Source organism: Suricata suricatta, chromosome 6 (assembly GCF_006229205.1).
Source record: "Suricata suricatta isolate VVHF042 chromosome 6, meerkat_22Aug2017_6uvM2_HiC, whole genome shotgun sequence".
In the NCBI taxonomy this organism is placed as follows: domain Eukaryota; kingdom Metazoa; phylum Chordata; class Mammalia; order Carnivora; family Herpestidae; genus Suricata; species Suricata suricatta.
This window is the reverse complement of record NC_043705.1, coordinates 114715583-114724663: the sequence shown is the minus strand read 5'-3', so window position 1 is coordinate 114724663 and position 9081 is coordinate 114715583. Positions and strand designations below refer to the sequence as shown.

Genomic DNA, 9081 nt, shown 5'->3' with positions numbered 1-9081 from the left:
GTCCGGGCCGCCGGACAGCCCTGCACGCTGCGGGCACCGGGCGAGGGCATCTCGACACCCCCGGGGCCCGGCCGAGAGCAGAGAGGGGTGCTTACCCCAGGCGGGCCTGACCCTACGCCGTAGCTCTCGGGAGAGAAGTGCGAGACTGACGGTTGACGCCAGGAAAATAAAAATACGGGGGGAGGGGGCGTGGAGGCAGCGCCGGCTCGCGGACGAACACCTCCGTGGGCGCGCAGGTGCGCTCAATGACCCGGCGCGGGCCGGCCGGAGGACTGGCCCGAAGGACGGCTCCGGGAGAAGCTCCGCCACCTGTCCGCTCGGCCGCGGGGGAGGGAGGGAGGAGCACAATCAAAATGCACCTCTCTCTCCCCCCGCCCGTTTCAAGTCACATCAGGTATTTATCGGAGTCAGTCCTACCTACTGCGCCCGGGCTTCAGTCTTCTCCCCTTTCTCTTACCGTCCAGAAATGTTTAGAAAATGCACTACCTTTCAGTGAAATTCCCCTCTTTTTCGTCAATAAAAATATAGCGCGAGCACAAATGAAAGCCACTTATGTAATTACAAATTTTCTAGAAGCCACATTAACCAGTAAAAAAAAAACAGGTGAAATTATTTTTACTTATCTATTTTGCTTGCCCCAATATATCCAAAATGGTATCATTTCAACATGTAAGTAGTACAAAAAAAAAACATTAGTGAGACGTTTTCCCTTTTCTCGTACTCATTAAAACGTGATGTGTATTTTACACCTTCAGCATGTCTCCGTTGGGATTTAGGCACGTTTCACGTGTTGAGTAGGTACATGTGGCTAGTGGCTACCGCATCCCACCTAGAAGTTGTAGACGTTATTTATCTGTAAGTTATTGGTTTTGTCAGGTCTGGTGCTGTGAAAGCCAAATGAAGAATGAATGTAAGTAATGAAAAGGAGAAAAAATTCATTTCTTTACTGTTATATTGAAATATCCTCAGAAACTATGTAGCCTTTTGTACTAAGCCAGGCTTAATGTTTTTCAATCTTGTCATCTTGGGAATCTTTTCAATTAGGAACAAAACTCTTGTTAACCATTTTCTCTTCTTACTAATAAAAACAATATTAAGATTTTCACCTAAATGAGTGAGAAGAATGGCTTTAATGATGGCACTCATAAATAAATGATTCATGCTGTTGATTGTTGGCAAATATTGAAGGGAAGGAGGCCAAGGTTCCTGGTTCTTTGGTGTAGTGAAAGAATTTAGGATTTGAAATGGGCCAGAGCTTGGTTTAGATCCTGGCCTTGACCCTTAAAGCCTGAGTATCCTAGGTAAGCTAGGGATTTAGCTTCTCTGAGCCTCATTTTCCTCATCTTTAAAATAATAAGTATGTTATAGCACTGAGCATGTATTACAAAGACAAGATTGCAGTGTAAAACTTCGATGGGGTAATATCACATTAAAATCCATTTTTTATGGAGCGGTCAGTCACTTCTTACTTTTCTGTTCTACAGGAGCAACTCACAAAACTATATACTCTAAAATAGTGAGAGTGAATCATCCTAACGTTTCACTAAGTAGATGCCCTCATCCTGTGCCAGGCTTTTGTTTGCATTCATTACCATTTTGTTCCCTGTAGAACTTTGATGATGGCTAGCACATTTTTTTTTTTTTTTTTTTTACACCTGAGACATTCTTATCGGAGAGTAAGGCTACTCTGCATCCATGATGACATCAGGGTATCTTTACAGGATATCTTTAATTGAGATGTTATCCTGTGCCTTCTCCCTATTTACTGTTATGTACCTTTAGCTTTATGCTTATGAGATGGGAACCGTGGGATGTAGCTTCATCATCATAACAATAGCTAATATTTAGTATGTGCCAGCATTGTATCAAGAGCTTTACTTTTATCATTGTATTTAATCCTCACATCCTATGAGACAGCCATTCCAATTACCCCCACTTTACAGAAAAGGTGTTAAATTATTACAAGGAGTATATCCATCTGGGGACTGTTATAGGGCTAAGTGGCAGATAGTAGGCATTGCAAAATGCCAAGACGCCAGGGGCTGGCTCAGTTGGTAAAGCATGCAACTCTTGATCTTAGGGTTGTGAGTTTGAGCCCCACGTTGAGAGTAGATGCTACTTTTTATTTATTTTTTTAATGTTTTATTTATTTTTTGAGTGAGAAAAAGAGAGAGACAGTGCGAACAGGGGAAGGACAGAGATAGAGGGAGAGACAGATTCCAAAGACAGGCTCCAGGCTCTGAGCTAGCTATAAGCACAGAGCTTGACACGGGACTCGAACCCACGAACTGTGAGATCATGACCTGAGCCAAAGTCGGACACTCAACTGACTGTGAGCCACACAGGTGCCCCAAAATGCTACTCAAAAAAATTTTTTTTAATTTTTAAAATTCTTTTATTTTTGAGAAACAGAGCAGGGGAGGGTCAGAGGGAAAGAGAGGGAGATACAGAATCTAAAGCAAGCTTCAGGCTCTGAGCTAGTTGTCAGTACAGAACCTGACGTGGGGCTCGAACCCACAAGCTGTGAGATCGTGACCTGAGCCAAAGCCAGATGCTTAACTGACTGAGCCACCCAGGCACCCAAGATGCTGCTTTTTTAAAAAATGCCCAAGAGGCCACACACACACAAACATGAGCATCATGTAGGACTCTCTGGAGAGAATCATCAGACATGCTACTCCATATTTCTGCCTTTCTTATTGAGTTATGAGGCTAGGGCTAAATTTGGAGAGGCTGGAAAATGTTATAATGTGGGAAAAGGACCTGCTGTAAAAATTGGAAAGGATTTGTTTCCTTAAGCTGGGTTTGAAAGAAGTTTTCTGGAAGACTTCCCCAAGCTTTCTAATCTTAGATGCTTCCCTTATGAGAATTGTACCTTGGAAAAACTGTATCTTAGCACTTAGGATGCTGGAGTCAGAGGACACTTTACTTATTTATTCATTTGTAAACTGTGCACTCAACATGGGCGTTGAACTCACAACCCCAAGATCAAGAGTTGCATGTTCTACCCACTAAGCCATCCCAGCACCCCAACCAGAGGACACCTTTCATCTCTCTACCCTTAGATCTTTTTTTTAAAAAATAGTTTATTGTCAAATTGGTTTCCATACAACACCCAGTGCTCTTCCCCACAAGTGCCCTCCTCCATCTCCACCACTTCTTTTCCCCCCTTCCTCTTCCCCTTCAACCCTCAGTTCGTTTTCAGTATTCAGTAGTCTCTCAAGTTTTGCGTCCCTCTCTCTCCCCAACTTTCTTTCCCTCTTCCCCTCCCCCTGGTCCTCCATTAGGTTTCTCCTGTTCTCCTGTTAGACCTATGAGTGCAAACATATGGTATCTGTCCTTCTCTGCCTGACTTATTTCGCTTAGCATGACACCCTCGAGGTCCATCCACTTTCCTACAAACGGCCATATTTCATTCTTTCTCATTGCCACGTAATACTCCATTGTGTATATATATATATACCACATCTTCTTGATCCACTCATCAGGTGATGGACAGTTAGGCTTTTTCCATGTTTTGGCTATTGTTGACATTGCTGCTATGAACATTGGGGTACATGTGCCCCTATGCATCAGCACTTCTGTATCCCTTGGGTAAATCCCTAGCAGTGCTATTGCTGTCTACCCATAGATCTTAGCCCAGTGTTTGGTACATAAAGGCTTTTAACACAGATGGCAATCACCTGCAATACAGCTTTTCCTTGTGTCACCAGTGTAGTGATGATGAAAAGACTGGTTTTATTTCATAGTTTTTGAGAGATTTAAATGAAAGGAGGAATGGTTAAAAAAAAGAAAAATCGTTTTTCAGAAACCAGTAACATTTAATGGCTTCAAAATCCACATTGGACCATATGGGAGTAGACGGTGCTGCCTTTCAAGTCTACCTAATAGGAGAATGTTTTCATAAATATGGGGGAGAAAATATTTGCAAACCATATACTGACAAAAGACTTGTATTTAGAATATATGAAGAACTCTCAAAACCTGACTGTGAAAGAATAATCCAGTTAGGAAGTGGACAAAATAGACATTTCACTGAAGAGAATGTACAGATGGCATTTAAGCCCATGAGAAAAAAATGTTTAACATCATTAGCTTTAAGGTAAATGAAAATTAAAACCCCAATGAGATTTTGCTAACTATTTATCACATGCTAAAGTAGAAAATAGTGGCAACAGCAAATGCTTGCGAGAATGTAGAGAAACTAGAAACTGAGTAACTCATTGCTGATGGGAATGTAAAATAGTGCAATCATTCTAGAAACTAGTTTGGCAGTTTCCTTAAAAATTATATATATATATATCTCTACTATATAACCCAAAAATTGCACTCCTGGGTATTTGTGGTGGTTAATTTTATGTGTCAATTTGACTGGTCCATGGGATGCGCAGGTCACCAGTTAAACATTATCTCTGGGCATGTCTGTCAGGGTGCTCTTGGAAGAGATTAGCATTCACATCAGTAGACTGAATAAAGCAGATGGCTCTCCCCAAAGTGTCATCTTAACCATTGAGGCCTAAGAGAGCCAAAGTGAGAGGAAGGGAGAATTCCATCTTCCTGACTGATTGCTTGGGCTAGGACATTGGTCTGGCCTTGAACTGAGACTTTGTGGTGCTCTGGTTTTCAAGCCTTCAGACTTGAACTGGAACTATACCACTAGCTTTCCTGGGTCCCCAGCTTCCAACAGCAAATCATGGGACTTTCCAGCCTCCATAATCATGTGAGACAAATCCAAGGATGGGGTTTGAGTACTAAGATACCATGGAATTTGCCTGCTAGTAGGTTTGAGATTGGCTTGGGATCCGTCACCCCTTCTTTTCTGTTTCCTAGTTGGAATGGGAATGTCTGTCTCATGCCTGTCCCATCATTGTATTTTGGAAGCATAGGACTTAATTGGTTTCACAGCTTCATAGCTGGAGAGGAATTTTACCTTAGGATGAATTACACCTCAGATCTCATCTGTATCTGATTTAAGCAGGCTCCAGGCAGAGGGCTTGAACTCACAGCCCTAAGATCTTGATCTGAGTCAGACATTGAATTGATTGAGCCACCGACGTGCCCCCATCCTTATATGATTAGAGGATTTTTAAAAATGTTTATTTATTTATTTTTTTAGTGAGAGAGTACAAATGAGGGAGGGGCAGAGAGAGAGAGAGGGAATCCAAAGTGGGTTTTGTGTTGACAGCAGAAAGACTGATACAGGGCTCAAACTTACAAACTGTGACATCATGACCTAAGCCACCCAGGAGCCCCTGATTTCGGTAATGTTTAGATGAGACTTTTGACTTTAGATATTAGACTTGGTGCTGGAATTAGTTAATACTTTTGGGGTTCTTGGGATGGAGTGAATGTATTTTGCATGTCAGAAAGGTATGAATTTGGGGGGTGCAGGGGCAGAATATTATGAATGCTATGAATTTAGCAAATTCATATGTGAAAGCTGTAATCTCCATGATGATATTAGGTTTGGATGAGGCCATGATGATTGAGTCTCCATAATGGGCCTTGTGCCCTCGAGGAAGAGACCAGAGATCTCTCTCTCTTTGCACCATGTGACAGCACAGCAGAAAGATGGCCATCTGCAAACCAGAAAGAGGGCTCTCACCCAAACCTGACCCTGCTGGCACCCTGATTTTGGACTTCCCAGCCTTCAAACCTGTGAGAAACAAATTTATTATTTAGTCCACTCAGTCTGTGTTCTTTTGTTAAAGCACCTCAAACTAAGCATTTGTCCCAAAGAAATGAAGATTTATGTTCACATAAAAGCCAGTGCCCAAATTTGAATCACAGCTTCATTCATACCATCCACCAACTGGAAACAACCTACATGTTCTTTAATAGATGAGTGGTTAAACTGTCGTACGTAGAATACTACACAGCAAGTAAAAGGACAACTACTGAGCCACACAGCAATTCTGATGGCTCTCACAGGAATCATACTGAGAGTAAAAAAGCCAAACTCCAAAGGTTATTGTGTGATTCCATTTAGACAACCTTGAAATGACAAAATTATAAAGATGGAAAATAGCTTAGTGGTTGCCAGGGCTTAAGGAAAGGCTGCAGTTTAGGGGGAAGCAGTGCAGCTATGAAAAGGGTGGGTACTGGGGTGCCTGGGTGGCTCAGTTGGTTGAGTGTCTGACTTCGGCTCAGGTCATGACCTCATGATTCCTGGGTTTGAGCCCCATGTCAGGCTCTGCACTGACAGCACAGAGCCTCCTTCTGACTCTCGGCCCTTTTCTCTCTCTCTCTCTCTCTCAAAAGTAGACATTAGGGGCACCTGCACCTGAGTGGTTCAGTTGGTTAAGTGTCCAACTCTTGGTTTTGGCTCAGGTTATGATCTCATGGTTCGTGAGAACCTGCTTGGGATCTCCTCTCTCTCTCTCTCTGTCTCTCCCCCCTCCCCTCCCCTGTTTGCTCTCTCTCTAAAAATAAATAAATAAACTTAAAACAAACAAACATTGAAAGGGTAAGTACTATGAAGAATCCTTATAACTATTTTGATCTCAACTGTGGTGATACACAAATCTACACATGTGATAAAATTGCATAGAACTAAATACATATATGCATTTGTGCAAACACACACACACAGATGAGTGCATGTAAAATGAAAGTAGGCATATTGTCAATTTCCTGGAGGTGATATTGTATTATAGTTATGCATAGTTATACAAGGTATCACCGCTGAGGGGAACTGGATGAAGAGTAAGTAAGATCTCTCCATATTATTTCTTATAACTGCTTATAAATCTAAATTTTCTCTACATAAAAAGTTTTGAAAATGGAACACATAGAAATAAACCTTGGTTCATCTTATCTTGTCACTCCCTACACTTTCCTAGTTAGTTCAGTTCCCCACCCACATTATCATGGCAACATACATATCAGAAATTAGTGGGGCCATCATTAAGAGAGAGAAGAATTATCTGGCATGTTTTTTCTCTTGGGTTTCATTTGTGTAAATTATCTTTCTCTCCTAGTCTCTTGGGCCCGCTATGTAATGTAGCCCCAGCCAGTCAGCACTTGACTCCTGGATCAAGGCTCCAACCCATCTTTGAGTCTGAGGCAGCCAGGAATGCTGTTTGGGGTCTCCCCAATGTCTGCCGTGCTTGCTTATTTCATGTTGATCTCTTAGCTAGACTGTAAACTCCATGAGGGCAGGAATTCATTCATTCAGTAAATGTTTCATGTTGATCTCTTAGCTGGACTACGTACTCCACGAGGGCAGGAATTCATTCATTCGGTGAATATTTATTGCATGTCTGCTCCGTGCCAGACAGTGTTCTAGTGCTGAGGATAAGCAGGGGTGTGAGATTAGTAGCTGTGAGGTGTCTGAGGCTAGCAGCTGGAAGACCTGTGGTGGCCGTAGCAGAAATTCCAGAGGGAAATGGTAATGGTGACTAAGGTAGTGGTAGTGGGGTTGGAGGGAAGGGCCAAGTTCAAGAAATGTTTCTGAAGAAATTGACAGATGTATGTGGGGCTTACTGAGAAGCCGGAGATAAGGTTGACTCCCAGGATTCTGGCTTTAATATTTCAGTCTCCGAGAGTGGGCATACCAGAGGGGAGCAAGTTCAACAAAAGAGGGGTTATCACTAGCTCTCTTTTGGACATTTCATTTGGCACCTGGAGCATCTGAGTGGAATTGTTCAGTGGACAGGTAAAAAAAAAAAATGAAGTTAGAGTCCAGAGGAATGTTGCCGACAGTTAGATATTTGATAGCTGAAGCCACAGGAGAAATGAGATTACGTGGGGGAAAGTGGATGGAGGCAGAAGAGGAAAGAGAAGCATAAATTTAATGGCTGGGTTGAAGAACAGGAATCTGTTTACTGTGTTTCCATAGGACTGAAACTGAGAGAAGTCAGTGGAAAATGTTAAAAAAGGACAGCCCAAGAGTGTCATATGTTACAGAGGTCAAATAAAAGTAGGATTATAAAGAATCTAGGAGTGCTTAGGTGACTCAATCACTTGAGCATCTGACTCTTGATTTGAGCTCAGCCCATGATCCCAGAGGCGTGAGATCAAGCCCTGAGTTCCACTCTGTGCTGAGCCTGGAGCCTGCTTAAGTCTCTGTCTCTTTCCCTCTGTCCCTCTCTCCTACTCTCTTTTTCTCTCTTTCTAAAATAAAAAAAAAATAAAATAAAAGAATCTGATAAAATGCACCTTCTCTGAGCCTGAGCACTCTGCTCACCTTGGCAGGTACGTACTGCCCGATGTCACTAAACACCAGAACGACCACCACCTCTGGGAACCAGGTCCTCCTTCACCAACTGGTCTTCCAATTATGATTTGACTAAATTTGCACTTTGAGAACAACAATAACAACACTAACAGCTAACATTTAGCACTTACTGTGTTCCAAGTAAACACATGGCTTATCTCACTTAATTACCTCATTTAATCTTCCAAATAACCCTGTGAAGTCCGTACTATTATTTACTATTTACCTAATGTTGTAGATTAAAACACTGAGATTTAGGAAAGTTAATTAACTTACCTAAGATCACATAAATAGTGAGCAACCCAGTTCTGTTAAGTCCAGAGTCCACAAGCTGAAACAATACTACATTTTATCTCCAGAATAAGTGGGTCACGGAGATGCAAGCATTCTATTCTATTTGAGTTATATTGCTCACTGTAAATTAATAAATAGGTTCTCTCATGATATGAGCAATTGAAATAATAGAGATTTTTGAGTGATTTGGGTGCAAACAATTGTCAGTATTAGAAAGTATTGACAGCTCTAAATTTGCCAGTAAAATAAATGAGAGAGATATGGCAAGTTTGTAAGGCAAGTGTATTAAAGATGCTTTGTTGCTGTAATAGTTTGTTTTTGTTTTTTTAAAGATGGGAGAAAGATGCATTTGTTAGCTAAAGACAATAAGGAAAGGAAAATATCCGAGGAAAAGAAGGAAACTGAGAGAATAAGGACTAGAGGAGGAGACAGTTCACAAATTCAGAGTGTAGGTGGCGGAAATAACTTTTGATGGGGGAAAGCTCTTTCTCTAAGAAATGGAAGCAGAAGCAGAGAAATTGCAGGAAAGGGAGGGTGCTGGAAACTTAACACGATCTCCATGTTCTTAG

The 9081-nt window shown here is 41.8% G+C and overlaps 1 protein-coding gene across 1 annotated transcript in view; it reads right to left on the bottom strand.

The window, feature by feature from the left end:
* Positions 1-312, bottom strand: part of PAIP1 (poly(A) binding protein interacting protein 1) — a 29428-nt gene extending 29116 nt beyond the window's left edge. Inside the window, exon 1 of the mRNA XM_029940923.1 lies at positions 96-312. The gene's annotated coding sequence lies outside the window, so the exon portion shown is untranslated. The remainder of the gene's footprint in view (positions 1-95) is intronic.
* Between the last annotated feature and the right edge of the window lie 8769 nt (positions 313-9081).